The 24,774-nt window shown below is 41.9% G+C and overlaps 1 protein-coding gene and 1 pseudogene across 1 annotated transcript in view; one reads left to right on the top strand and one right to left on the bottom strand.

Moving 5' to 3' along the window:
* Positions 1-82: 82 nt before the first annotated feature.
* On the bottom strand, positions 83-6,593 carry LOC121573636 (annotated as a pseudogene).
* Positions 6,594-18,380: 11,787 nt separating this feature from the next.
* LOC121574550 (neuronal tyrosine-phosphorylated phosphoinositide-3-kinase adapter 1-like) overlaps positions 18,381-24,774 on the top strand; it is a 32,895-nt gene continuing 26,501 nt past the window's right edge. The window contains exon 1 of the mRNA XM_045222742.1: positions 18,381-19,157. The gene's annotated coding sequence lies outside the window, so the exon portion shown is untranslated. The remainder of the gene's footprint in view (positions 19,158-24,774) is intronic.

Genomic DNA, 24,774 nt, shown 5'->3' with positions numbered 1-24,774 from the left:
CTCACTAACAGGGATGTAAACAAATTTGTGCACAAAATTAGAGGGAAATAAGCTTTTTGTGTGTACAGAAAATTTCTGGGATATTTTATTTCAGCTCATGAAACATGGGACCCACAATTTATATGTTACGTTTATATTTTTGTTCAGTATAGATTAAAATCCTGATTTTATTAACAGGGCACCTTTGATGCCTCAGTGAGATTTTTTGAGTTATCAACAACAACAAAAAATACCTTGTATGAGTGATATTTGTCTAAAAGCAAAGAAAGGACACTAATTATTAAAACCTTAAACCAGCACTTGGGCCATTAGTATTTTTTCATAGATAGACAATATATTTACAAACACTTTAGACGGGCTACTTTTGAGCAGTAGCCAAAAACACATTTCTGAACTTGTGGCAAAATCCCATGAAACACATTTCTGAACTTGAGGCAAAATCCCATGGTCAAAGTGGACCCTCACCACAAGCCATATTTATTGAAATGGATATCAGCAGAAAGTCATACTTTCAATATATTACTCTATTACAAATAGTCAGTACTTGGCAGCTCAACTGCAAGTAACTGGAAGTTATTCAAACAATGGTTGAGTTATTATAAATGAAAGAATGTTATGATCCCAGATAAACCGCTCAGATGCTGCAGGTGACTACAAAGTCTGATTGATTGTACTCAACATGTATGCACAGTGTTTTTTTATAAACCCTAAGTCACACAATACATCTCTGTTTGTTATTAAATGGAGAGTGTATCTTAGAGGTATTCAGATTCATGGTTAAGTTATTGCCACATTTAAAGCACATGCACTGTTCCCTTGTAGTCATTCTTACAGTAAATACAGTCAAAAATGAATAGTCTGGCAGCTTTGTATATCCCGGGATCAATGATTGGGACATCGCTGGATCAGATCCTGAGTTGGAATGCGTTCCTTTCATTCAAGTAGTCTCACTGCAAAGATCGGTAGGCTACAGCATCTGACTGATAGGCACAGAAGGGCACCATGACAAAGTATGTCATTCACATAGTCCTGAGTGGGGGAAGGCTGCTTTGGCGCTGGGATAGGACTACCCACTGGAGAGGAATACACAAAGAAACAATGGGTGAAGCAGAGTGAGACACTTAACACTATGTTACTGTACATACTGTAGAGTTGTGGTCAAAAGTTGAGAGAATGACACAAGTATTGGTCTTCACAAAGTTTGCTGCTTCAGTGTTTTTAGATATTTTTGTCAGATGTTACTATGGTATACTGAAGTATAATTACAAGCATTCCATAAGTGTCAAAGGCTTTTATTGACAATTACATTACGTTTATGCAAAGAGTCAATATTTGCAGTGTTGACCCTTCTTTTTCAAGACCTCTGCAATCCGCCCTGGCATGCTGTCAATTAACTTCTGGGCCACATCCTGACTAATGGCAGCCCATTCTTGCATAATCAATGCTTGGAGTTTGTCAGAATTTGTGGGTTTTTGTTTGTCCACCCGCCTCTTGAGGATTGACCACAAGTTCTCAATGGGATTAAGGTCTGGGGAGTTTCCTGACCATGGACCCAAAATGTAGATGTTTTGTTCCCCGAGCCACTTAGTTATCACTTTTGCCTTATGGCAAGGTGCACCATCATGCTGGAAAAGGCATTGTTCGTCACCAAACTGTTCTTGGATGGTTGGGAGAAGTTGCTCTCGGAGGATGTGTTGGTATCATTCTTTATTCATGGATGTGTTCTTAGGCAAAATTGTGAGTGAGCCCACTCCCTTGGCTGAGAAGCAACCCCACACATGAATGGTCTCAGGATGCTTTACTGTTGGCATGACACAGGACTGATGGTAGCGCTCACCTTGTCTTTTCCGGACAAGCTTTTTTCCGGATGCCCCAAACAATCGGAAAGGGGATTCATCAGAGAAAATGACTTTACCCCAGTCCTCAGCATTCCAATCCCACTACCTTTTGCAGACTATCAGTCTGTCCCTGATGTTTTTCCTGGAGAGAAGTGGCTTCCTCGCTGCCCTTCTTGACCCCAGGCCATCCTCCAAAAGTCTTCACCTCACACCTCTCACACCTGCCTGCTGCCATTCCTGAGCAAGCTCTGCACTGGTGGTGCCCCGATCCCGCAGCTGAATCAACTTTAGGAGAGGGTCCTGGTGCTTGCTGGACTTTCTTGGGCGCCCTGAAGCCTTCTTCACAACAATTGAACCTCTCTCCTTGAAGTTCTTGATGATCCGATAAATGGTTGATTTAGGTGCAATCTTACTAGCAACAATATCCTTGCCTGTGAAACCCTTTTTGTGCAAAGCAATGATGACGGCACGTGTTTCCTTGCAGGTAACCATGGTTAACAGAGGAAGAACAATGATTTCAAGCACCACCCTCCTTTTAAAGCTTCCAGTCTGTTATTCTAACTCAATCAGCATGACAGAGTGATCTCCAGCCTTGTCCTCGTCAACACTCTCACCTGTGTTAACGAGAGATTCACTGACATGATGTCAGCTGGTCCTTTTGTGGCAGGAAATGTTTTTTGGGGATTAAGTTCATTTTCATGGCAAAGAGGGACTTTGCAATTCATTGCATCACTCTTCATAACATTCTGGAGTATATGCAAATTGCCATCATAAAAACTGAGGCAGCAGACTTTGTGAAAATTAATATTTGTGTCATTCTCACAAATTTTGACCACGACTGTACACCAAAGTAGAGTTAGAGCATTTGTTCAAAGCTACACAAGCACTGCGTTCTACAATCAGAGCACTCAAAGCGTTTTTCTAATATAGTGAATTACAAAAGTATCTATCAACTTACTAAAATACTTCAGAAGCCACTTCTTCTGCACATTACTGTGTAACAGAAAAAAACTATACCTCAGTTACCGAAGGCGATTCTGTGGAAGAGATTGTGGATCATAAGACATTTTCAAAATTACAAACATAATAGTAAGCTAAGCAAGGTATTTCATTGACATGGTAACTGACCGAAAGTGGTGACAGGACAGTGGTAAGGAATCCAGAACCAGTGTTCACCCACAAACAGACAGGGGGCAAAGCCCATGATCTTCTTCAAGAGTTGCTGTAACCTCCAGCCCACACTGCCCTCTGAGAAGGTCACCTGGCGGAATATATTGTTCTCCCCATACGAGTAGACAGGCATCAGGTCAGCACTGAGGAACAACAAGAGAGATTAGAACTGACCCACTGGGTGGATCTAGGGATCAATGATGTAGCTATGTGATGTATGGTTGTATTATTTTATAACTACAACACTGTGCTTTCTTGTGCATTTGTGGCCTCTCACTACGGGTCCATCCATAAATAGATAACTCACCCAAACTCCAGGGCCACTCAGACAATGCCTTGCCTCTGCTTCATAACCACAGTGTTGACCCCAAGCAGACTCAGAAGAGACTCAGCAGCGCCCCCTATCACAATCACTACCGCATTGCCTTTCTCACTTTTAGCACCAACTGAGCAGAGGCAAAGAGAGAGACAGATTGGAGGAGAGAGAGATACAGATTGGGGAATAGAAGCTGGGACTTATTAATGTGTAGAAACTCAGTGTTCAATGCTGTAAAAAGAATAGAGGGGTGTTTAAAATGATTAAGACCAAAAAATATCTTGTCAGTTTAGAAAGCTTGTCATATTCACCATACATACACTATATATACAAAAGTATGTGGACACCCCTTCAAATGAGTGGATTCGGCTATTTCAGCCACACCCGTTGCTGACAGGTGTATAAAATCGAGCACGCAGCCATGCAATCTCCATAGACAAACATTGGCAGTAGAATGGCCTTACTGAAGACCTCAGTGACTTTCAAAGTGGCACCGTCATAGGATGCCACTTTTCCAACAAGTCAGTTCGTCAAATTTCTGCCCTGCTAGAGCTGCCCCGGTCAACTGTAAGTGCTATTATTGTGAAGTGGAAACTTCTAGGAGCAACAACAGCTCAGCCGCGAAGTGGTAGACCACACAAGCTCACAGAACGGGACCGAAGAGTAAATATCGTCTGTCCTCGGTTGCAATACCCCCCACCCGAGTTCCAAACTGCCTCTGGAAGCAACGTCAGCACAAGAACTGTTCGTCAGGAGCTTCATGAAATGGGTTTCCATGGCCGAGCAGCCGCACACAAGCCTACCATGTTCAATGCCAAGCGACGGCTGGAGTGATGTAAAGCTCGCCGCCATTAGACTCTGGAGCAGTGGAAATGCGTTCTCTGGAGTGATGAATCACGCTTCACCATCTGGCAGTCCGACGGATGAATCTGGGTTTGGCGTATGCCAGAAGAACACTACCTGCCCGAATGCATAGTGCCAACTTTAAACTTTGGTAGAGGATAAATAATGGTCTGGGGCTGTTTTTCATGGTTCGGGCTAGGCCCTTTAGTTCCAGTGAAGGGAAATCTTAATGCTACAGCATACAATTACATTCTAGATGATTCTGTGTTTCCAACTTTGTGGCAACAGTTTGGGGAAGGCCCTTTCCTGTTTCAGCATGACAATGCCCCTGTGCACAAAGCTAGGTCTATACAGAAATGGTTTGTCAAGATCGGCGTGGAAGAACTTGACTGGCCTGCACAGAGCCCTGACCTTAACCCCATCGAACACCTTTGGGATGAATTGGAACGCCGACTGTTAGCCAGGCCTAATCGCCCAACATCAGTGCCGGACCTCACTAATGCTCTTGTGGCTAAATGGTCCCTGCAGCTCTGTTCCCACATCTAGTGGAAAGCCTTCCCAGAAGAATGGAGGATATTATAGCAGCAAAGGGGGGACCAACTCCATATTAATGCCGGTGTCCACATACTTTTGGTCATGTGGTGTCCCTTCATTGGGAAGTAGACCCTAACATGCTTCCACACTTTCCATTTTCTCACAAATGCAGTTCTCCTGCCCCCTGGTGGTGACAGAGCAGAACTGTCACAGAAGCAAATGAGTTACACAAGTTCAGGTATGAGATTTTTTGTTTACTTGAGAGTTAAAGATGCAGTCCGGGATCTTAAGCACAACAAATTCGTAAGATATTGTACGATTGGATTTGTAACATATACAAATTGCAAGACGTAACATATCATTTTTTGCAGGACATAACAGATAATACGAAATGGCCAACGTAGTACACATTTACATTTACATTTTAGTCATTTAGCAGACGCTCTTATCCAGAGCGACTTACAGTTAGTGAATACAATATATATATATATATATATATATATATATATATATATATATATATATATATATATATATATATATATATTTTAAATATTTTTTATACTGGCCCCCGTGGGAATTGAACCCACAACCCTGGCGTTGCAAACGCCATGCTCTATCAACTGAGCTACATCCCTGCCGGCCATTCCCTCCCCTACCCTGGACGATACTGGGCCAATTGTGCGCCACCCATGAGTCTCCCGGTCGCGGCCGGCTGCGACAGAGCCTGGATTCGAACCAGGATCTCTAGTGGCACAGTTAGCACTGCGATGCAGTGCCTTAGACCACTGCGCCACTCAGGAGTCACAATTGGATGACGTAGTACACAATTGGATAATGTAGTACACAAAAAAATGGGGACCCGTTTTGGCTTGTGAGCACCACTTTCAAAACTACTGGCTGAAATTATACAAAAGTTCTGGAGCATCACTTTAAAAGAGACCCTAAAATAAATTAGTCTTACTTGATAAATATACAACATTCAAGAATTCAGGGCAACATTCAGTATGACAGTACCTCTTTCAGGTGTGTGCCAGTCCTTCAGCTGCCATATAAAGTAGAGAGTAAGCAGCGGGCACAGAGAGGTAAACATAAGGTACACCATCAACCCAATACAAGCCAGACCTGACGAATAGGGGATGGTGAGTGAGTCCACAGGAAGGGATGCAAAATATGACACATACAATTTGCTCAATGCCAGTCAGTCAGCAGGTTTCTCTCTCTCACACAAACTCGTGCGCACGCACACACACACACAGGCAGATGTGGGGTCTCACCTAATAAGAGGAAGGTCAGTATCCATTGCAGAACACTGATATTCTCTAGGAAATCCTTCCATTGAGTCTTTTCCTGCTTCATCCCTGCAACCTAAAGAGCAGAAAGAGATACAGTTCACTAACCATTAACATATGAAATAGGCATTCCCATCTCTGTCAGTAATTTGTGTGTTTCATATTAGATTGTTTGCATGTCTTGGGGACATGTAGGCCTTTAGGCTAGGCTACTACACTTGTTAGAGACTTGAGATGATGACAAATCAAATGCAGTGGTATTTGCTTAGTCACTAATCTAAATGGAATTTGACTTTGTCACAGCAGCGATAGAAGTGGTAAATGATTAAAACATGCATGGTATGCGCTAACCTATTCATAGACGCTAACCGCTTTAGCGCCTATTGACGATAGTATCTTCTGGTCGGGGGAGTTTTGTTAAGATCCCAGACGCTCATTCTGAACATTAAAATGCATCGCTTGCTGTACTGTTTTGGAAACATAAGGAACATATCTTTCATAAAAGCAATAAATCATTTTCCAAAAACAAAAGGTTATATTACTATACACCTTTATAGGGTTAGGGTTAGTGTTCCCACACGGCCATATCGCCATGTTACATTGCTTGTTTACGGAAGACAGATGGAAGACATAGACGCCCACCTATGCTAATTAGCTATCTAGCGTGCTCCGAACACCTGTGTGTAAGCGTAACTGAGGAGGAAGTGTCGTTCGTCAATTGGAGGCACACACAGCTGTTGATCTGTACAAAACTGCTACAGTGTATCTTTTTTATTTGAAAGATTATTTATAATAATATAATAATAATATGCCATTTAGCAGACGCTTTTATTCAAAGCGACTTACAGTCATGCGTGCATACATTTGTTTCTCAGTGATATGAAATATAAGGGTCATATCAGCATATGTTCCGAAAACCGGTTTGATTATTGACATGTTTAAACGTTAAAACACAGCGATGGAATTGTAGTTCACATGGAGCCAACCGTGGTTAAATGTAACCGCTGAAAACCCTATGTACCGAGAAGAAGGGTTTTCGAGAGCTAGGTAGGTGCTTGCGCCATTGAAGTAAAAAAACTGGTTGAGTATGAGAATTATAAATTGTAGTTACATAGAAAAAAGGAAAAGTCTTCATATTTACTTGGAATAGGACTAGGATACCTTCCTAAATTATCAAACTTTTATCATCTGTGCACCACCATATTATTAGTTCTAGCCTACGGAATATCAGTAAAAAGATCAGGGAAATGTTTTATAAAGTCCATCTGTCATAACATAATGTAAAATCGATATTCCACCAAAACTTCTACTTGACAATCTAGACAAACTAGAATACACTTGGCCAAGCTGGTTAAATTACATTTAATTGGAAAAGGAGTTGGTTCTTGTTCAGGGCCGGACTAGTGCATTTGGGGCCCCAGGGCACCGAGTGCTTGGCAAGTGTCATGTCAGTCGCAATGTTTAAAGTATGTTCCAGTGTGAACGTGCATTGAAATCTGACATGAATGGGTGCATTCCAGATATACAGTTGAAGTCGGAAGTACACCTTAGCCAAATACATTTAAACTCAGTTTTTCACAATTCCTGACATTTAATCCTAGTAAATATTCCCTGTCTTAGGTCAGTTAGGATCACCACTTTATTTTAAGAATGTGAAATGTCAGAATAATAGTAGAGAGAATGATTTATTTAAGCTTTTATTTCTTTCATCACATTCCCAGTGGGTCAGAAGTTTACATACACTCAATTAGTATTTGGTAGCATTGCCTTTAAAATGTTTAACTTGGGTCAAACGTTTCGGGTAGCCTTCCACAAGCTTCCCACAGTAAATTGGGTGAATTTTGGCCCATTCCTCCTGACAGAGCTTGTGTAACTGAGTCAGGTTTGTAGGCCTCCTTGCTCGCACACGCTTTTTCAGTTCTGCCCACAAATGTTCTATAGGATTGAGGTCAGGGCTTTGTGATGGCCACTCCAATACCTTGACTTTGTTGTCCTTAAGCCATTTTGCCACAACTTTGGAAGTATACTTGGGGTCATTGTCCATTTGGAAGACCAATTTGCGACCAAGCTTTAACTTCCTGACTGATGTCTTGAGATGTTGCTTCAATATATCCACATCATTTTCCTTCCTCATGATGCCGTCTATTTTGTGAAGTGCACCAGTCCCTCCTGCAGCAAAGCACCCCCACAGCATGATGCTGCCACCCCCGTGCTTCACGGTTGGATGGTGTTCTTCGGCTTGCAAGTATCCCCTTTTTCCTCCAAACATAGCGATGGTCATTATGGCCAAACAGTTCTATTTTTGTTTCATCAGACCAGAGGACATTTCTCCAAAAAGTACGATCTTCGTCCCCATGTGCAGTTGCAAACCGTAGTCGAGCTTTTTTATGGCGGTTTTGGAGCAGTGGCTTCTTCCTTGCTGAGCGGCCTTTCAGGTTATGTCGATATAGGACTCGTTTTACTGTGGATATAGATACTTTTGTACCTGTTTCCTCCAGCATCTTCACAAGGTCCTTTGCTGTTGTTTTGGGATTGATTTTCACTTTTCACACCAAAGTACGTTCATCTCTAGGAGACAGAACGCGTCTCCTTCCTGAGCGGTATGACGGCTGCGTTGTCCCATGGTGTTTATACTTGCGTACTATTGTTTGTACAGATGAACGTGGTACCTTCAGGCATTTGGAAATTGCTCCCAAGGATGAACCAGACTTGTGGAGGTGTACAATTGTTTTTCTGAGGTCTTGGCTGATTTCTTTTGATTTTCCCATGATTTCAAGCAAAGAGGCACTGAGTTTGAAGGTAGGCCTTGAAATACATCCACAGGTACACCTCCAATTGACTCAAATGATGTCAATTAGCCTATCAGAAGCTTCTAAAGCTTTTCCAAGCTGTTTAAAGGCACCATCAACATAGTGTATGTAAACTTCTGACCCACTGGAATTTGTGGAGTGGTTGAAAAATGAGATTTAATGACTCCAACCTAAGTGTATGTAAACTTCCGACTTCAACTGTACATTCTGCGCAGGCCTGCGCATATTTGAAGATCATTATATTATATTGATGTGGTTCATGAGACGTCAAATGCTTATCCTGACATTGAAATGATCTGATGCATGTCAGCTACACAAATTCGATACATGCCCTATATGTCTTCTGACTTTCTAGACCATGGGAGGAGCCCTGTAGGCCAGGGGTATTCAACCGGGGGTCCACGTACCCCTAGTACTGCAGGGGGTCTGCGAAAAAATTAATAAATATATATTATTGTTTTAAGTGGAAAATATATTGTTTTAATTTAAATGTTTTGCTGAATATTAGTAGCAAAAACGGAATGAACTCATTTCGAATTACCTACCTACAGTGAGGGAAAAAAGTATTTGATCCCTTGCTGAATTTGTACGTTTGCCCACTGACAAAGAAATTATCAGTCTATAATTTTAATGGTAGGTTTATTTGAACAGTGAGAGACAGAATAACAACAACAAAATCCAGAAAAACGCATGTCAAAAATGTTATAAATTGATTTGCATTTTAATGAGGGAAATAAGTATTTGACCCCCTCTCAATCAGAAAGATTTCTGGCTCCCAGGTGTCTTTTATACAGGTAACAAGCTGAGATTAGAGCAAACTCTTAAAGGGAGTGCTCCTAATCTCAGCTTGTTACCTGTATAAAAGAGACCTGTCCACAGAAGCTATCAATCAATCAGATTCCAAACTCTTCACCAGGCCAAGACCAAAGAGCTCTCCAAGGATGTCAGGGACAAGATTGTAGACATACACAAGGCTGGAATGGGCTACAAGACCATTGCCAAGCAGCTTGGTGAGAAGGTGACAACAGTTGGTGCGATTATTCGCAAATGGAAGAAACACAAAATAACTGTCAATCTCCCTCAGCCTGGGGCTCCATGCAAGATCTCACCTCGTGGAGTTGCAATGATCATGAGAATGGTGAGGAATCAGCCCAGAACTACACGGGAGGATCTTGTCAATGATCTCAAGCCAGCTGGGACCATAGTCACCAAGAAAACAATTGGTAACACACTACGCCGTGAAGGACTGAAATCCTGCAGCGCCCGCAAGGTCCCCCTGATCAAGAAATCACATATACAGTACAGGGCCGTCTGAAGTTTGCCAATGAATATCTGAATGATTCAGAGGAGAACTGGGTGAAAGTGTTGTGGTCAGATGAGACCAAAATCGAGCTCTTTGGCATCAACTCAACTCGCCGTGTTTGGAGGAGGAGGAATGCTGCCTATGACCCCAAGAACACCATCCCCACTGTCAAACATGGAGGTGGAAACATTATGCTTTGGGGGTGTTTTTCTGCTAAGGGGACAGGACAACTTCACCGCATCAAAGGAACGAGGGACGGGGCCATGTACCGTCAAATCTTGGGTGAGAACCTCCTTCCCTCAGCCAGGGCATTGAAAATGGGTCATGGATGGGTATTCCAGCATGACAATGACCCAAAACACACGGCCAAAGCAACAAAGGAGTGGCTCAAGAAGAAGCACATTAAGGTCCTGGAGTGGCCTAGCCAGTCTCCAGACCTTAATCCCATAGAAAATCTGTGGAGGGAGCTGAAGGTTCGAGTTGCCAAACGTCAGCCTCGAAACCTTAATGACTTGGAGAAGATCTGCAAAGAGGAGTGGAACAAAATCCCTCCTGAGATGTGTGCAAACCTGGTGGCCAACTACAAGAAACGTCTGACCTCTGTGATTGCCAACAAGGGTTTTGCCACCAAGTACTAAGTCATGTTTTGCAGAGGGGTCAAATACTTATTTCCCTCTTTAAAATGCAAATCAATTTATAACATTTTTGACATGCGTTTTTTCTGGATTTTTTTGTTGTTATTCTGTCTCTCACTGTTCATAGACTTATCATGTCTTTGTCAGTGGGCAAACGTACAAAATCAGCAGAGGATCAAATACTTTTTTCCCTCACTGTATAGTAGAAAAGTGGAGGATATCTTCTTTCTAATTATGTCAATGTTATTTTTCAACTCCTAATATTTAGCAAATTACACTAATTGGAGCCAATTACGCTCACTGGAGTGTCTGACATATGCTTTGAAAAAGTACCCGCGATTAGGCTACCAGTGCGGCAGGTGGCGCTGGCTGCTGGTAAGCTTTCTTAACCAGGACATGCATTTTTGCCAACACATGGCTAACTTTTGTTTAACCAGCTGAACAGCTGCTCTTAGTGAAAATGTGTTTGGAGTTACCTTAGAGTTTATACTTCCTCTTCCAATTATAATGTGGGGAGGTCAAAAAATAATGAACAACTATCTACCAAATCTGTTCATTTTTCAATGTTGATTACTTCTCCTTGCCATTATCATTCACCTGATGATAAGACAAGACGTGCAAGAAAAGGTTGAAGACCCCTGCTGTAGGCCAACACCCTGTAGTGACTGAAGGGGTGTGTTGCACACCACATCTGGCTATTCAGGGGCTGTGAAATATGTAAAGCAAGGTGTAGACTTGTCCCCAAATATGAAGAAATATTAAAAGGGACTAATTATATGCTACATTATCTTGGACATGATTCTTATTAATTTGACTACTCATTATCCTCCATATAACTCTGGCGCGTTTCTCAAATAGGCAGCTGGTGCTCGACAGGCCTCGCGTGACCTGTTGACCTTCAAAGAGAATAAGGCACTAAAGGTAGGCCTATAACTAATGGTAAAATTAAGTGTATGAGTAGAATAGAGTGAGAATACAAAAATGATTTTATATATCTAGAAAGGGTATTACACATACAGTCAGGTCCATAAATATTTGGACATTGACCAAGTTATTATTATTTTAGCTGTCTACCACAGCATATTGGAGTTGAAATTAAATAATGAATATGAGTTGAAAGTGCAGACTTTCAGCTTAAATTTGAGGGTATTTACATCCAAATCGGGTGAACGGTGTAGGAATTACAGCACTTTTTATATGTGGTCCCCCCCTTTTTAAGGGACCAAAAGTAATCGGACAATTGGCTGCTCGGTTGTTCCATGGCCAGGTGTGTGTTATTCCCTCATTAGTTCATTTACAAGTAAGCAGATAAAAGGTCTAGAGTTGATTTCAAGTGTGGCATTTGCATTTAGAATCTGTTGCTGTTAACCCTCAATATGAAGTCCAAAGAGCTGTCAATGCCAGTGAAGGAAGCCATCATTAGGCTGAAAAATCTAAACAAACCCATCAGAGAGATAGCAAAAACATTAGGTGTGGCCAAATCAACTATTTGGTACATTCTTAAAAAGAAAGAATGCACTGGTGAGCTCAGGAACACCAAAAGGCCCAGAAGACCACGGAAAACAACTGTGGTGGATGACAGAATAATTATTTCCCTGGTGAAGAAAAACCCCACAACAGTTGACCAGATCAAGAACACCCTCCAGGAGGTAGGCGTATCTGTGTCAAAGTCAACAATCAAGAGAAGACTTCACCAGAGTAAATACAGAGGGTTTACCACAAGATGTAAACCATTGGTAAGCCTCAAAAACAGGAAGACCAGATTAGAGTTTGCCAAAGAACATCTAAAAAAGCCTGTACAGTATCTGGAACAACATCCTATGGACAGATGTGACAAAGATCAACTTGTACCAGAATGATGGGAAGAGAAGAGTATGGAGAAGGGAAGGAACTGCTCATGATCCGAAGCATACCACCTCATCTGTGAAGCATGGTGGAGGTAGTCTTATGGCGTGGGCCTGTATGGCTGCCAATGGAACTGGTTCCATTGTATTTATTGATGATGTGACTGCTGACAAAAGCATCAGGATGAATTCTGAAGTGTTTAGGGCTATATTATCTGCTCAGATTCAGCCAAATGCTTCAAAACTCATTGGACGGCGCTTCACAGTGCAGATGGACAATGACCCGAAGCATACTGCGAAAGCAACCAAATACTTTTTTAAGGCAAAGAAGTGGAATGTTCTGCAATGGCCAAGTCAATCACCTGACCTGAATCCAATTGAGCATGCATTTCACTTGCTGAATGCAAAACTGAAGGCAAAACACCCCAAGAACAAGCAGGAACTGAAGACAGCTGCAGTAAAGGCCTGGCAGAGCATCACCAGGGAGGAAACCCAGCATCTGGTGATGTCTATGGGTTCCAGACTTCAGGCAGTCTTTGACTGCAAAGGATTTGCAACCAAGTATTAAAACTCACAATTTAATTTATGATTATGTTAGTTTGTCCAATTACTTTTGAGCCCCTAAAATTGGGGGGCTATGTATAAAAATTGTTGTAATTCCTACACGGTTCATACAATAATTTTGACAAAACCCTTAAATTAAAGATGAAAGTCTACATTTAAAGCACATCTTGATTGTTTCCTTTCAAATCCATTGTGGTGGCGTACAGAACCAAAATGATGCAAATTGTGTCACTGTCCAAATACTTATGGACCTGACTGTATACCCTCAGCTTTCTCAAATTTCTTCCATCTCCCTGGTTTGGAGCTTAGCCATACACAGTACATAATGGATATGATTTCTCCAAGTGATATTTGCATATAATCATAGAGAGCCTATGGCTACATACAGACAGTGAAAACACTTTAAAAAACATATCAGGAGGAACCAGCAAAGTCCTACAACTTTCTCTACTAAAGACTTGTTAGAAAACATGTAATGGTCTGATGACTGCATGACTGGAACCCCAAGCATTGGACCCCTGGTGAAGGCTGTTGGAGCCGCAAGGCGTAGTCAGAGTAAAAATAAATAAATAATGTCCATGCATAAGCCGTAAAACAATACAGGCTTTTACATTTTTTCCACTACATGAGAGTGCCTTGATTACGTCTGGAAGTTTGTTTTGCACAAAGGCTTTTCCGGCATTGTTCACTATCCAGCATGAACTTATTTTTGTTTCATTGGACCCCTGTGTTGTAACTGAAATAATAGAAGCTGCAAGTACAATGAAGACATCTCTAGCCTGCGGGAATCCATTGATCTGCCCTACCCGCTCACTAACATTCAGCAAAGAAAACAAGTTATCACCGATTCAGCACCACCGCAACTAAACAGCACCGCTCTCAGGCCAACAAACATTCAGCACTATGGACAATACCGCGACCAGCGTGAAATAGGCTAGCCTAAACAGAAGACTTATAGCTGATTCAGCACCACGGCCACTGAACAGCGCCGCGCCCGGGCAGCTCATATAGCCAGAGAAGAAGAGGCGAAGCAAGAGGGTTTACTCTGCCCCAAATCTGTCCACGAAAATAAGACCACGAAGTGAGGAATTTCTGTATGAAGGTCAATGAGAGTGTTCAATTTGGTCAACAAAAAATATAATTTCTAATATGATCAAATAGAAGTTTCGCAATGGTTAGGTTGTTATGAATGCACTGATATACGTGGACGCACATGGCATTTCGGCAATTTTGAAAAAAACTACTTTATATCGGAATTGTGCCTGTTATTCACACGCGTACCTGCCTTCTCATTGGCTAGACTGGTCCCACTTGATCTCGCCTCCTCCCGGTCACTCAACTATGTTGTCAATATAATAGATCATCTTTGATAGCCTAATGAGTGAACATTGCAAACACCTCTTATTGCAGGCAGAAGGCTCTCTACCATACTTTGCTATTGTTACCTGTGTTGTTTAGTGTTAATAACATGAAGACTACGTTACCCAGCAGGCTATGCGAGGGGGGAAGTTGAAGTATGCATTGCATGGCTACACAAGGAGATTGCTAGCTAAAGTATCAGTTTATTAAAAGTAGTTCAACCCATGCCTCGGTTTGTCATTATTCAAAGGAACAAACATAACATGGTGTCAGATTGGTAGTCGCTATGACGAGACAGAGAAAATAAAGGAGGTACTCTGCTAATTTCCGCGACGTAAATTAAACATTCTACCACAAGTCAAGTGACGTGAGTAGTCGAAGATGCTAGCTTGCAAGAGCGATGCCAACGAGCCGCAGCAGCGAGAGCGACAGCAGCGAGAGCGAGGCTGCACTGGAATCTGTTGACGAGCAAGTTGATGAGCAACCTACCGAAGTTAGAGAAATTGAAACTGTACCTGTTTCCCGAGTGTTTCCCGTCATGGATAGGCTTAGTCCTCCTACTCATATGCAGTTAACAGGCAATCTAGCTGACAATTGGAAACGTTTCAAGCAGAGATTCAATATCTACCTAGCAGCCAGTGGAGCAGGGGGAGATGATGACAAATTGAAAGCTTCCATTTTTCTGCATGTTATTGGAGAGGATGCATTGGACATTTACAATAGCTTTCAGCTAGACGAGGCAAACTTGACATTGACTGTGCTCATGGCTAAATTTGAGGAGTACTTTGTACCAAGCCAGAACGTCATGTTTGAGAGATACAAGTTGTTCTCTCATGATCAGAAACAGGGAATCCGTTTTGACCAGTACTTGGCTGAGCTGAACACACTGAGCAAAACGTGTGAATTTGAAAATCTGAAAGAATCACTAGTGAAAGACAGGATAGTCTGTGGCATACTTGATAATGGACTCAGATGTCTTCTGGAACAGGAAAAAAAACGAAAGGGAATGGTCCCATGAGCAGGAAACCTGCTTCAAAAACCTAAAGAAGGCAATCACGGAAGAGCCAGTGCTCAGGTTCTATGATCCAGAGAAAAGCACAAGGATTTCTGCAGATGCATCACAGTTTGGCCTGGGAGCAGTTATTTTGCAACAGCATGACGACACATGGCAACCTGTTGCTTATGCGTCCAGAGCCTTGACAGCCGCAGAAACAAGGTATGCACAAATAGAGAAAGAACTACTGGCGAGCACATACGTGTGCGAAAGGTTTCACCAATACATCTACGGACAAGTCTTCCAAGTAGAAACCGACCACAAACCACTGGTGTCAATCATGTCTAAGCCACTGAATGATTGTCCAATGAGAATCCAGAGAATGTTGATCAGACTGCAAAAGTATGATGTGAAGATGATCTACCCCCCGGGAAAGTTCATGTTCGTTGCCGACACACTTTCTCGAGCAGTCGACAAGAAAGAGAGCGCCAACACACATAAAAACACTGAGATTCAGGCCTACATCGACATGATCGTTGCATCACTTCCTGTGTCTTCTGAGAGAATGGTGCAGATCAAAAGAGAGACAGCAGCTGACCAAACAATGACAGAGTTGAAAGAAACAATACTGATAGGATGGCCTGCACAGAAAAACAACTGTTCAAGGAGAATACAGGATTACTGGATGTGCAGAGCAGAGGTCACTGTTGTGGATGACATAGTGTTCAAAGGCAACAAGATTGTCATTCCCATGACACTACTCAAAGAAATGCTACAGAAAATACACGAGGGCCACTTGGGTGAGGAAGAATGCAAACGACGAGCACGAGAAGTAATGTACTGGCCAAGAATGAACCAGGAAATCAGCCAGACCAATGCTTCATGTGAACTGTGTTTTACCTACATGCCAAAGCAGCAAGCAGAACCGCTAATGCCTCATCCAGTACCCAACCGACCCTACTACAAAGTTGGAGTTGACCTTTTTGACTGCAATGGCAAAAGTCACATTGTTGTTACTGACTACTACTCAAACTACCCTGAAGTAGCAACACTGCCAACTACCTCCAGCAAAGCTGTAATCACCTACCTGAAATCAGTCTTCGCAAGACATGGGGTTGCGTCTGAACTGTACTCGGACAATGGCAGTTCTCAAGTTCTGAATTCCGATCGTTTGCTAATGACTGGGGATTCCGACACAACACCTCCAGCCCCAACTACCCAAGGTCCAACGGCTTAGCAGAAAGTTCAGTAAAAATAGTCAAAGGTCTGATGAAAAAGGCACATGATGGAAAGGAGGACTTCCTAAAAAGTATGATGATCTACCGCAGCGCACCACTGCAGAACAGACTTTCACCTGCACAAATGTTGATGGGACGTCGCATCAGAACCAACCTACCCATCCATGAGGACTTGCTAACACCCAGAGGTGCTCAAAACGTCAAACTTGCAAAGGAAAAACAGAAAGACAAACAAAAACAGCGACACAACAAAAGTGCAAGACACTTACCTGAACTGAAACCTGGAGATCATGTACGACTCCGAGACATCACTACAGGAACCTGGATGCAGCAAGTGTGCGTGCAGAGAGAAGTTGCACCGCGATCCTATGAGATCCAAACGGAGCATGGATCACAACTGAGACGAAACAGAGTGGATCTAAGGCTTCAGCCATTCACTCAAGGGACTGAGGATCCTCAGGAGGATACTGCTGAAGTGTCAAATGCCTTTACCAATGGACAATTCAGTCAGAACACCCTGACTGACAATGAACGCTGTCCAACTGCTTCAGGAAGCACTTCAGCAGAACGCCCAAAAAGAACTGTCAGAGCCCCTGAAAGGCTTATTGAGAATTGCTAAAAATATATAAATATGGAAAAAAATGGTCACCTGGATTGGATGTTTTTGTTTATGTGAAAAGAAATAGAGCCACAATAGAGTATTGTTGGACTGAGACTGCATTTAGTTGAGAAACAAAAAAAAAGGAAAGAAATGTGTGTTATTGAAAATTGCATGTTATGCAGGTTGAGTAAACATTCCCATTCCCCTTTTCCACTCCCCCCTGAACTTTAGAATTGCGAACATGTAGGAAATAAATAGATTATTGCAAAACTGCTCTCCGACTCATTGGTATCCCGTTACACCCTAGAAAGTGTTCAGCTTCTGAGATTAAAATCTTCTAGACATTTCCCTTCTCCACATTCCGACCTGTCATATTAGACAGTGCAACCATTTTCAAAGGTAATTATATTTATAGGTTAAGAGGAGAGGAGAAACAAGAAGGGATTAAAGGAATACCACCATTTACATTTACATCATTTAGCAGACGCTCTTATTCGGAGCGATTTACAGTTAGTGAGTGCATAAAAAAATTTCATACTGGCCCACCATGACAGACAGCCTAGAATTGTTATAAAGTGGTCATTGAATAGACAGGATATCTGTTTTAAAAAAGAGAATCGTAGAATGTAAAACAGTTTTTGGACAGTTCCACCGCCAACAAATCCCAATTTTACTCACTCTGCTCACTATTTAGTTTGCAGTTCTCAATATGAAAACAGACCTAAAGGGGCGCAATAGGAATAGCCCAGTGAAGTGATAGGGTTAATAACTGTATGCTTAAAATAACTGTTCATAACATAACTGCCTATTCGGATAAATTGATGAATTGCTTAAATCTTGAAGTGGTTGAATGTATCTCTGAATAATTTTCTTGACCCTGTCTGTTAAAGTTCTGTGTTTTTTCCAAGCCGTATGTGATTGTATGTGTGAATTAATGTATGTTGTAGCCTCTGTCTGTCAGTTTCTAAGGTAAAAAGATAGGCTGCTGTGAACCACGTTTATAGAATGCACACGCTGCCAGTCTGCTTACGTCTGCAATGAGACCGCAGACGAAATTGTAAATACTACTCAACCTGAGTCGATAGAGAGAGGCGGAGAAAAAGGCAGACATAGAAATGTAGAAAAAAACTACTTAGAAAATGTATACTCGGTAAGGTGGGCAGATCTGTCGACTCGACCTTTTAAAAAAACCAAAGCGTCACATCGGTTAAGCGAGACGCGCATTATGGAATCTTCATAAACCTGCCTCGTTGCATGTGCTATTTTATCAACCAATGGCCTCCTCTGGAGAACAATTATTAATATTAATATAAATGCAAATATCTGCTAGCGCACCGCTTGAGCCGAGGTTTCTGTGTTTATTTGTGCAGTAGTTTTTTTAAGCCATCAATGTTTTATCGGATGGTTCAGATAACGCGCAGAATTTAGGAGCGTTCCATTATTTTATTTGTGCATGTTTTTTTTGTTTTTTTTGGGGGGGGGGAATAACATTTTGTAACGTCGCAATGAACTGCACCATGGATTTTAATCAGAATTCTTAACGGGTAGCCCATAGTGCCCATTTTAATCGGTGGAAAAATGGAAACGTTGTTCATGTAAACAAGAGCCAACTATTTTTCAGATCCGCCCCATTTATCTATTCTATCTTTCAGTATTTCTCGACACATCTGGAAAAAGTGTTTTTTCTTTTACCGTTCTTCCACGAAGACAGCGATGTCATCATTAACATCCCGGCGTGGTTTTGTTGTTGTCTGATTTTACTACTGGATATCCGCACATACCCCTGCGCCAAGCCATACCTCCGTTTTTTTATAAGGTAAAGCCTTTACCTTTATTTCCCATAACATGTTATAGGAACAGCAAATGTTGCCTATTATTTGAATAACCAAACGCCATCGATGAAATCATATTCCCTTGATATGCTATTGCATGTGATATACCCTACTGTTTAATTGCAAGTCAGTGTTTATAGGAGCGAGAGGTGTAAGTCTTTTTCCATAATAATGTATGCACTTTCTGCTGTAGCACATGTAGCCTAGTCTAGTAGAGGCCATACGTGTGTTTGTAGGTGATGCCATTTTCCACAGAAATTGTAGTCAGCATGTCTGCTTTATTTGCGACAGAACTATAAAGATAACGTAGCCCAGGTCTTAAATTCAGTCGTGACTAGTGGTCGTAAATATTTCACACGAAAACAAGAAGTCCATCAGCTGACTTGTGATGATGGAGCCCATGCATGGCATCGTTTTAATCATATGAGCGGACGGCTGTGTCAGAAAACCACTCGTCAGACGTGGTCGTCACGTAAAACATACCGATAGTGTCATTGGAATTCATAACAATGCCATAATTTTTTTGTTGTTTATGTGAATAAATATTCGGGTGTAGACATTACGCACGCCTGTGCACGTTGTCAGGTGAATTAGTTTGCCACGCGCGCGTCTTTGGGTTGTTGGGTTGGGGATGTGCTCGTCTGGCTGGGATGATCATTTGTTTTGAGGAATTCATGAAGCTATTTTTATATCATTGCTTCAGCTAATATAATTGAATCTCAAATAAATGTAATGACAACGTGAGAATGCATATGCTACATGTCATATCGACGGTCCTTAAATTGGACAAACAGAGGGCTGGGGGCGTGCTGGGTTGTGTGTGTAACATTTTAGTGCTGGATACCGGCTCAGACGTGACGCCTGCTCACTCAGACACCACACATTTTTAGGCGTATTTTTTTTTATTAGAGACTGGCAAATAAGCACTGAATGTAGGCCTACTAAATTACAGGAGGGAGGTTGGTGGGGTGACGGATTCCAAGGTTTTTTGTGTGACTGTGACTGCAGACATTTGTCCCCACCCTTGCAGAGCCATGTGGAGCATTTCTATACACACATATTCTATGCAAATAATGATGAGCTTTTCATAAATAGTCATCATAATAACATTTTATTTGGATGGGTGTAATGAGGAGTTTTAGTTAAGAAGCTCAACTCCACATGCACAATGGTGTCTACACACATCTGGAGGCTAACATAATTTATTTGACTGAATCCAATTCCCAACCCGGTCTCAGAGCATTTCGTATTATTCTTTGTGTAAATCCGAGAACACTCCATTTAGAATATGTTACATTTCATATGGTATGTATTAATTTGTGCATGTCCATCATCCATTTCGTATGATAATTTTCGAATTACAATTCATATTATATGTTACGAATTTGCAAAACGTACAATATGTAATGAATTTTCTAAATGTACAATATGTTACGAATATGCTAAATGTATGATATGTTTACAAATTCTAACGTTAGCTAGGTGGCTAACACTAACGTTAGCTAGCTGACTAACATTAGCTAGGCTAGGGGTTAGGGTTATGGGTTAAGGTTAACGTTAACGTTAGGGTTAAGATTAGGAGTTAGGTTAAAAGGTTAAGGTTAGGGTTACGGGAAGGGTTAGCTAAAATAGTTAAGGTTAGGATTAGGGGAAGGGTTAGCTAACATGCTAAGTAAATTAGTTGCAAAGTAGCTAAAAAGTAGTAAGTAGTTGAAAAGTTGATACAATTCTCAAGTTGTCCGTGATGAGATTCGAACACGCAACCTCTGGGTTGCTAGATATTTGCGTTATCATTATTCATTTTTGTCTTAAGTAGCCTTCTGTCTTATGCACCATACCATTACATATCATACTAATTTGAGTGTGTCCAGGATTTACATTTACTATGTTACGTCTATTCTATGAGACCAGGCTGCAATTCCATATCCTGTCACAAGTTCCTAGGTTCCTATGAGTGAATGTGTGTAATATGTGTCAGATTTGGGGTCAATTCCATTGAATTTCTGGTCAGTTGAATTTACTACAACTTCCAGTGCAATACATGAATTGACTGGCATCTAGATGGCGCTGCTCCTTACTCGCTTCTGTGTTTGTTTTATGATTTGCTTTTATAGTGAAAGCTTACTTACATAGTGGTATTATACGATAGATGTACGTGTATATGTGGGGGTTTGATCATATTTCTGTGTGAAAATCAATCTCCATATAGATATTTATGTGTGTGTTTGTGTCTCTGTTAGTGTCGGTGTGTCTATTAGAGAGGGCTTTAGGTACTAAGGTATCCTACAACATTGTTTAAGACAGAAATTAAAAGCATCATCATCCTCACCCAATGTCCCTGAACTCCTCCACAGTTCAGTGATTATAGTAGCCAGAGAATCTCAACTCCTAGTGGTGGTGGACAAGAACACAGCGCCTAAGTCTTTCTCCTACTACAAACGTGGCCAATGCAGTAGTAACGTACAAATTCCCACCGAACACTTTCTCCCTGACAGTCACACAATTCAGGGTTTTCATTGCTAATGCTATCTTAAATTTTTTCATTTTTAGCAGACGCTCTTATCCAGAGCGACTTACAGTTAGTGAGTGCATACATTTTTTATACTGGCCCCCCCATGGGAAACGAACCCACAACCCTGGCATTGCAAGCACCATGCTCTACCAACTGAGCTACAGGGGACTATCTGAGAAAGGACAGTTGGACCCAATGAACCCAATGAACCCTCTATATTTTGAGCAGCTTCTCACTGAGGAAACATGAATGAAAAACACACATGTTTCAGCAGCATTGTAGGAACCCTCTCCTTTATTCTGGTATCCTTTATTTCAAGATATCAATGAGTAGGATGCAAACAGCAACACCGGCGTGGATAGGTGTGTAAGTGGGGATGATGACTAAAGGAGGGAAACGAGGGTCCACTGCAATGAACGAGAGAGGGAAGAGAGAGAGAGGCAAGCACACTATCTAGCCATTTCCCTGTGAGGATGGCTAGTCGTTCCATCAGACAAAGACATCTGGTGGGATTCCAGAGATGACGAGTGATTGAAAGATGGAGGGATACTCAAATGAGCCTGACCGACAAGGGGCAAGAAAAGGCTCACAGATGGAGAGACAGAGCGAGAGAGAGACAGAGAGAAAGGAAGACGGAGGGAGGAACTGGCGAGTGTCAGACAGACATGGCAGATGCTCACGTTTAAAGCTAATTTCTCCACTAGAATTCTGGCATTTCCGGGCTCCTGATCTGGCTGATCTGCGATGAATCTTTTACTGCAGATTTCCTGGAATCCCCGAATTGAATTTGACCGGACCGGAATGTGAGCAGTATGATTATATACAGTATGATTCAGATCCCTGTTTGTGGGGAGAGAGGGAGAGAGGGAGAGAGAGAGTTAAGGAACCAGAGCAGGTGCAGTAATATCAGACTGTGGAGTCCAGCTGTAGTCCTCTCTGAAGCTGGGGATGGATGGGAGCTGGAGCGGGGTACTGGGTGCTCACAGGATGAAGACCTATCCGAGATTTGGTAGTAGATTAAGTTATAAAAAAAAGAATAGCAATCTCCACAGTACCATGCATATGAACGTGACGAGACTGACAGCTTCTCTGAGCCAGGCAAATTCATTTATCTGGATCATTAGAATGGATATATCCAAAGAAATGGCAATAGAAACAAAGTTAAAACAAATGAAAATGCACATAGTTTGCTGTCATTTCAGCTGCTTGATGTGTGTTAGATTTAGTTGGCTAGATAGCAAAGGAGAAGTAGCTAGCGTGCAATTATTTGTTTACACAGAAACTCCTCAAAGGTTGTAAGGTTCTGAGTCACATGGAAGTCTAGATCAAACATAATAACTGCCATTATATGCCAATAAACATGACAGAGATGAGTGTTTCAATAAGAGACTGTGATGTGTGTCTCTCCTAACAGCCCTCTCATCTCCTCATAGTACTCAGCTTGTGTTGATGAGCTCCTCTCCAACTAATCGAAACCCAGACATGAATTTACAAAAAACTCAATCTTTCTGCACAGACGTTAGTCCAACATTAGTCTCTTCCAACATCAGCCGCTGTATCATGAGTCTAGCAAGCAAGACTAGTCCAACATCAAATTGTGATTTGGTCGAGTTGAACTCATAAAATAGGATGCACAGTACAATATGCTTTACGGTAGAATGCTGGTTGAAATGACGTTAATATGATGAAAGTGATTACTAAGCCAGCAATCAAAGCAATTAACCCACTGAACTGCATAGAGCTGATGTACAGCATAAATGGAGGTAACTAAAGGGTAAAGGGTTTTAATCAAGGATTTATACTATAGTAAACAAGATAGGGAGGGAGACAGAGAAGTAGAGAGTTGGATTTAGAATACGATCCCTGCTCATAAGAGAGAGAGTGTCTGTGAGTGTGGGTTATCCTATCCACATCGACGGGACCGCAGTGGAGAAGGTGGAAAGCTTGAAGTTCCTCGGCGTACACATCACTGACAAACTGAAATGGTCCACCCACACAGACAGTGTGGTGAAGAAGGCGCAACAGCGCCTCTTCAACCTCAGGAGGCTGAAGAAATTTGGCTTGGTACCTAAAACCCTCACAAACTTTTACAAATGCACAATTGAGATGCATCACCAGGGGCAAACTACCAACCCTCCAGGACACCTACAGCACCCGATGTCACAGGAAGGCCAAAAAGATAATCAAGGACAACAACCACGCGAGCCACTGCCTGTTCACCCCGCTATCATCCAGAAGGCGAGGTCAATACAGGTGCATCAAAGCTGGGACCTAGAGACTGAAAAACTGCTTCTATCTCAAGGCCATCAGACTGTTAAATAGCCTTCACTAGCACATTAGAGGCTGCTGCCTATATACATAGATTAGAAATCACTGGCCACTTTAATAAATGGAACACTAGTCACTTTAATAATGTTTACATATCTTGTATTACCCATCTCATATGTATATACTGTATTCTATACTATTCTACTGTATCTTAGTCCATGCCGCTCTGACATTGCTCATCCATATATGTATTTATATATTCTTAATTCCATTGCTTTACTTAGATTTGTGTGTATTGGGTATATGTTGTGAAATTGTTAGATATTACTTGTTAGATATTACTGCACTGTCGGAGCTAGAAACACAAGCATTGTGTATGTGACCAATCAAATGTGATTTGATTTGATTTGAACAGTGGGATAAAGAGGCGGTTGAAAGGAGCAGAGGAGGACAGTGATAGGGAAAAACAGATAAGCGACATAAATGTTTCAAATATATGGTTTAATGGAACACGAATCATACACAACAGTGAGGGAGGGAAACAGCAGAGCAGAGCAGCAGACCTCCCTCCAGAAGCGTCCCTCCAGTAGCATCCCTCTCTGCTCTCTTCCTCTGGTTGGCCCAGAAACAGCAGAGGTGAACATTACAGACAGGCTGCTCCATGCTGCTCACTGCACTTCAGGGGCCTCATTTATCAAAGGTGTGTGGGCACAAAAAATACTCTAAAACTTGCGTGTGCCAGTTTTCCCACAAAGGTTGGTATCAAAGTGAACGCATCTCCACTCAAAATCTCAGACCATGTGTACGCACAACTTCTAGTG

Source organism: Coregonus clupeaformis, chromosome 9, assembly GCF_020615455.1.
Source record: "Coregonus clupeaformis isolate EN_2021a chromosome 9, ASM2061545v1, whole genome shotgun sequence".
Lineage (NCBI taxonomy): Eukaryota > Metazoa > Chordata > Actinopteri > Salmoniformes > Salmonidae > Coregonus > Coregonus clupeaformis.
The sequence above is the reverse complement of the archived record's forward strand: the minus strand, read 5'-3'. Positions and strand labels throughout refer to the sequence as shown.